The following is a 7,278-nucleotide window of genomic DNA, read 5'->3' on the forward strand; positions in this document are numbered from 1 at the left end:
AAAATACAAGAAAACACAAAGATGCATAAAGCTGATTATAGTTCATCTTGTGACTATGCAATAATTTCTGTCCTGCTGCCACTTCAGTATGCATAAGCATTGACAAATATCCCCAAAAGATCTAATTTTCCCTCCATAAATAATAGACTATTCCAATAATTTATTATTGTAGTAAAAGTGATCTTTTACTTTTAAAAAGATTATTATTTTATTTATTTACATTTCAAATGTTACCCCCCTACCCAGTTTCCCATCTGCAACCCCCCTATTGCATCCCCCTCACCCTGCTTCTATTGAGGGTGCTCCCCAACCCACCCACCCACTCCCACCTCAATGCCCTGGCATTCTCCTACACTGGAGTATCAAGCCTTCACAGGACCAAGGGCATCCCCTCCCACTGATGCCAGATAAGGCCATCCTCTTACATATGCAGCTGGAGTCATGGGTCCCACCATGTATATTCTTTGGTTGGTGGTTTAGTCCCTGGGAGCTCTGGGATGTCTGGTTGATATTGTTGTTCTTCCTATGGGGTTTCAAACCCCTTCAGCTCCTTTAGTCCTTCCCCTAATTCCCCCATTAGGGTCATCGTGCTCAGTTTGATGTTTGGCTGCAAGCATCTGCATCTGTATTGGTAAGGCTCTGGTGGAACCTCTCAGGAGACAGCTATATCAGGCTCCTGTCAGGAAGCACATGATTTTTACTTTTTACTTCATCTCATTTTTCACCATATATAATCTGTACAACAAACAAAACTACATATCAGAAAGGGGTTTAGAACCTGGGAAAATGATTCAGTTTGTAAAGTGTTTTTCATTCAAGCATGAAGATCTGGGTTTGGATCCATACATCTGTGGAAAAAAATCAAGGTGTAATGGTATGCATCAAGATGCCTCATAGAATGAGGTGATGATAAGAAGAGGATTTCTGGAATTGGTAGGTTCCAGATTTAGTGAGAAAACTTGGCTTGAATAATAAAGTAAAAAGCAATAGAGGAAGACGTCAAACATTAACTTTTGGACTACATGCACATACACACACACACACACACAGACACACACACACACACACGCATGTATGCCCTACATACAGGCAAGTATACACCACACTAACACACATGATTAGGTATTTGTTTTATCAGCAACATTTTCTGATAAAATTAAGTCAGCATCAAATTATTAATAGTTAATCTTTGGAGAGTCAGCTGTTATGCATAGGGTTTTTTACTTTATGAGTTCATAAAAAACAAACAAACAAAAACAAAAAACTCACTTATGAAAGTCATAGCCTAGAGATGCAAGTCTAAAAGACAGATTTTTACTATTAAAAAAAAAATCCCACTATCATGAGCCACCACACCAAAAAGACTATCATATAATGACAACAGGTTATACCTATGGAGTCAATGAAGACTTAGAGTAGAGCACACACCAAACTGGATATATGTCAATTAAAATGATGAGTGTCATATTCAAAATCAGAAAAACAAACAAAAAATAAAATATATAAAATTTGTAGAGAGAATTTCTTATAGGTATCACCTGTCAATAAAAACAATTATGGCCAATGAGTTAAGACAGGAAGTAGGAGGTGAGACATCTGGAAGGGATAGAGAGACTGCTGGGAAATAGAGAAGCAGGAACAGATTTACCCTGAGACTGAGAAAATGATGGCCATATAAAACTGAGGTCCAGTAACCAGTCACATGGAAGAACATAGAATAAAATAATTTTATTTTTTATTAATTAAGGTATTTAATTAATTAGGGTAATTAAGATGTGTGCTAGATGGGGAACTGTGCCAATGATATTGACCTCAACATGTTTTAATATATAGAAATCTCAGAGTCATTATTTCAGAGAACTTATGCATGGGTGGAAAAACTCACAACTAGAAAAATTAAAGTCCAGATACAAGAATGACAGGTTTAAAAACGATAAATTTAAAGCACATTTTAATGGGAAAAATACATAGGAAAGAAAATGTTAAGTTGAAAAAGAAAGGCCACTAAATTCTATTATTTTTTCTTTAAAGAGATGGAAAAATACAGACTTTCTCATACAAACAAAACCTGGAAGAATTTGTAATCAGTGGAGCTGACCTAGAAAAAATGCTGTAAGAAGTTCTTCCAGCAGAAGGAAAATTATATGGGTCAGAGACTTCATTCTAAAGAAGAGAGGTCACTGAATAATGAACAAATAAAGTTAAATAAATAAGTTATTTGAAATGTTTTATAATATATAGTCACTTTATTATATGTGTGAGGGTTTTGCCTGCATGTTTGTATGTACACATACATGCCTTAGGCCCAAAAATGTCAAAGGAGGACATCAGGTACCCTGGAACTGGAGTTATATGGTTGTGAACTGTGGGAAGCCACATGTGCCATTGCATGGTGGTGCTGGCTACTGCTGGCCACCATGCATACATAGGCAGTAAAGTTTTTTTGCCAAGATGAGGTTTTGAGAATTAACCAATCAGATGAGAGACAAGTTAACCAATCAGATGAGAGAGAAGTTTTTTTTTTCTTTCCATTTTTTATTAGGTATTTAGATCATTTACATTTCCAATGCTATACCAAAAGTCCCCCATACCCACCCACCCCCACTCCCCTACCCGCCCACTCCCCCTTTTTGGCCCTGGCGTTCCCCTGTTCTGGGGCATATAAAGTTTGTGTGTCCAATGGGCCTCTCTTTCCAGTGATGGCCGACTAGGCCATCATTTGATACATATGATGAGAGAGAAGTTAACCAATCAGAAGTGAGACATGCAAATGAGGTGGTAAGCATAACCCATGCATAACCAATCTGGGTGTGAGACACGCCTCTCCTAGGCCTATATAAGCAGTACCAGTTCTGGGCTTGGGGTCTCTTAACCTCTGCAATCAAGCTCTCCCAATAAACATGTGCAGAAGGATCCTGTTGCAGTGTCGTTCTTGCTGGCGAAAAACATCTTCAGGCATGAGCGAAGACCCCCTGTTACAGGGAGGATTCAGAACTGCATCACAGGGAAGGAGCGGTTAATAAAGTGTTCCCGTAAAACAGACTGCTGAGAAGAATCCGGAGTGGATTCAGTACTCTTCAGCTGAGGAACGGTGGTACTGGTAAGTCTCCCAAATTGATCCCCGGGTTAAAGGGGGATATGTTTTTTAAGAAAAAGGAAAAGAAAAGGGAGGAAAAATAAAAGGAATCAGTGATAACGAAAAGGAAATAGTGAAGGTAAGGAAAAGGGAAAGGAAAGGAAAGGAAGGGAAAGAAAGGAAAGGAAAGAAAGGAAGGAGAGAAGGGAGAGAAGAGAAGGAAAGAAAGAATTGAGACGATAAGGTTTCCGGCTTTGGGACAAGTTAAGGTTCATGAGTTATCCTTTTTTCTCCCATTGACCCTTTGTGGATAGGTCTGATAGTTTTGGTCATGTTTGTTCTGATATATGGACTCTGTTACTGTTTAAAATTGTGAGTAAAGGCAGTCAAGACAGGTCAAGAAATCCTTACAGAGCAACAAGAAAGTATGTCGGAAGAGGAGAAGGGCTTAAAAAGAAAAAAGAAAAAGAAAGGAGACACAGTGTTATCAGGTGGACAGAAAGGACAAAATAAAAGAGCCGAGGCAGAGGAGGAAGGTGAATTAGCTTCTGCGCCCCCTCCCTATGCCTCCTCGGCAGCCGTCTATGGGCAGACCTTCTGTCCGGAGATTTGGAAAGAGGATAGATTCTCCTTGCTGGGATGTCCTATTTTTACCAACCAAGCAGGGCAGAGATATCATGAGCCTCTAGATTTCAAAGTAATCAGGAATTTGGCTGAGTCTGTGTGGACGTACGGCTTAACTGCCTCCTATACTGTGGCTCAAGTAGAGGCCTTGAATAGACACTACATGACGCCATCTGATTGGGCAGTCTTGGTGAAGGCATGCCTTTCACCTGGGCAGTATTTAGATTGGAAAGCCTTCCTTATTGAATTTGCAAATGAACAGGCAGTGGCTAACTCTGCTGCAGAAAATCCAGCATGGGATAGGGATATGCTGCTTGCTCAAGGTCGCTTTGCACAACAACAGACAGGATATCCAGTGCAGGTGTTTGAGCAGGTGAATCAGATTGCCATAAGGGCATGGAAATCATTGCCCACTGGTGTTGACAGTGTTGACATGGGCGAGAGGGCCTGTTTGTGTGTTTCCCCAGGATCACCAACAACAGCTGTGGGTACCAGAACGGCTAACCAGAGCAATTCAAAACAAGCAGAGCTATGAGGACGTGGATGTTCCTGTGGCTGGGGGTGCTCCCACCTAGTGAGAACTGAAGAGCTCTGTGTTCCTGAAACCATGCCGTTGATGCATTCAGGTGTTTCCTCAATTCTTTACATCTAATGCCAGATTTTAAGCCTTAATGGAACTCGAATACAACCCATCAGTGTTGGCAATTTTACCTCTTGGCTTACCTCTGCTTTTTCTTACTTTAAGGAATGGGTGGGAATGATTTTTGTTTGGTGCTGCCATATGCTGTGGACTGGTGTTCATGCTCTGGTTGGTATGCAAATTCAGAACCCAACAAAAACGTGACAAGGTGATTATAACTCAGGCACTTTTAGCTATTGAAAACGGCGCCTCTCCTGACGTTTGGTTATCTATGCTCAAGAATTAGTCAGCATCTGAGTTCTCTGCTCTTGCACCCCATGGATTTATGGATCCATTGCACTGGGATGAGAGAGACTCAACGATCATTGATCAGCCCTTGCACATCGCTGAGGTTTCCTCATTGCACGCGATAGGGTGATCATGATTTCCCCACTAATTCATTTTTAAAACTTGGCTGGCCTCTTTTGTAGAGTTCGCCCTAGGTCATTTAGTGGTTACTGTCACACAGCACTGCAGTATCCAGAGACGGGCAACTTTCCTCATGCACAGACCAACCTAAGACACTGGGCTGGTGGTGGCGATAGGATTACCCTATGAAGGGTAAGGCTGTGACATTAGAGGAACGACCTAAAACAGGAGCCGCTGCGGATGGACATAATTGCACAGGCCTAGACCAGCCTCATTTTATTAAAACAAAAAGGGGGAGATGTGGGAAGCCACATGTGCCATTGCAGGGTGGCGTTGGCCACCATGCATACATAGGCAGTAAAGTTTTTTTGCCAATATGAGGTTTTGAGAATTAACCAATCAGATGAGAGACAAGTTAACCAATCAGATGAGACAAGTTAACCAATCAGATGAGAGAGAAGTTAACCAATCAGATGTGAGACATGCAAATGAGGTGGTAAGCATAACCCATGCATAACCAATCCAGGTGTGAGACATGCCTCTCCTAGGCCTATATAAGCATCACCAGTTCTGGGCTTGGGGTCCCTTCGCCTCTGCAATCAAGCTCTTTCAACAAACGTGTGCAGAAGGATCCTGTTGCAGTGTCGTTCTTGCTGGCGAGTTGGGCGGGCGCAAGAGTGAACCATCACCAAGGTCCAATTCTGGTCCTCTTAAAAGCAGTAAGTGCTCTTAACCAATGAACCATGTCTTCAGTCAAGTATTTTTAGTGAACCAGAAAGACAAATACTTGTTCAAATGTGTAGTAGTAACAACTTATTAATAACAATGATGTGAATATACAAAAATGTGTGATGTCATTGTCATAGAAGTCAGAGCATATTGTCATAGATGCCATTCTACACAAGTTAGAGTGTAGTTTGAAGTTGACACAGATTTGTACTGTATGTTAGATCTCTTAAGTAACTATTTAAAATGTGATTATATATATATATATGTATATATATATATATATATTACTAGGATGAGTGATAAAAGAAAACCAAATAAATTTATTATTATGAATGTAAAATAAATATTCAAAATAAGTATAAAATTACAAAATAGGAGATATTATCTGAATTATATAAAAAATACTTTAAAATTTTAAATTACTAATTTGACTGTATCAATTAAAAGACTGATATTAAAAGGGAATTAAAAATCAATATTATCAAAAAACTAAATTTAAATATAAAACCACAATTAGGTTAAAATTAAAGGTACAGACAGCCCAAAATGGAGTATATAATACAAACCTGTGGACAGAAAAGATCTAACCTGAGGTGGTAGATTGCTATAAGGAAACAGTGTCTTCCGGACACAGTAGGGATACTATACCGATGACATCACAGGAGTGACACCATGTACAAGACCTGTATAGATCTAAAGCAGACCATATCCTAGTATATAGAGAGGAGGCTCTATTGTGAATTGAATACTGTTAGGAGAGAAAGGGTCAACTTTCTATAAAGTTGTGGGCCCTCATAAATCTCTATGCCCCAACAGAAGATCACTAGCCCAGGGATATTTGCTTAGCATAAATTGACCTTGATGGGAGAAAAATTCACAAAGTTAGATAGGGAGGTAAGAAGTGGTGGATCTGGGAAATGGAGGAAGGATGAATATGGTCAAAACACATTGAACAAACTTCTCAATAAATTTTCTACAAGTATAGGAAGAAGTGGGTGTGGTGAGGATATAGCTCAGAGATTAAAATGTTTGCATAGCATTCAGGAAGCCTGCATTGTGGTGTACATCTGAAATCCTATCACTTGAGAGACAGAGGCAGGAGAATCAGAAGTTCATAGTTGTTCTCAGTTATATAGGAAACAAGTTGAGACAGATTTTTAACAAAATATTAGTAAATCAAGTTGAATACTACCTAAACTAAATGTCTATACTTAGAGATATTTAGTCTTAACTACACTAAATAAGTTGAAAATTATTTTAAGTCATTTATCACATTGCAAACCTCAAAAATATGAAAAATAAAAATTATTGTATATCTAGTAGAGCAGTCTTTTTAAAAGATTTATTTTTGTTTTTTATTTTTCTGTTTAATTTTTTCTTCTTACCTGAAAAAGGTGTGTTTAAGTAGCATTATACAAACTGAGAAGTATAAAGGTAAGAATATATATGTATACATACATGTATGTAATGACAATTAGTAAAAATGAGGCCATAAACTTGAAAGAGAGCAAGGAGGAGTATATGCAAGGCTTGGCTGAAGGAAAGAAAAGGGATGTGGGAAGCCACATGTGCCGTTGCAGAGTGGCACTGACTACTGCTGGCCACCACGCATAAGATTGGACAAACAACCAATGTGTACATATGCAGTAAAGTTTTTTGCAAAGACACTGCCTGGCCCAGGCATGATAATGAGGTTCTGTAAGATACTGAGAGTACAACCAATCAGATGTGAGACATGCAAATGAGGTATGATAATGAGGTTCTGTAAGGTACTGAGAGTATAACCAATCAGATGTGAGAC

This window comes from Mus musculus, chromosome 10, assembly GCF_000001635.26.
Source record: "Mus musculus strain C57BL/6J chromosome 10, GRCm38.p6 C57BL/6J".
Taxonomy (NCBI): Eukaryota; Metazoa; Chordata; class Mammalia; order Rodentia; family Muridae; genus Mus; species Mus musculus.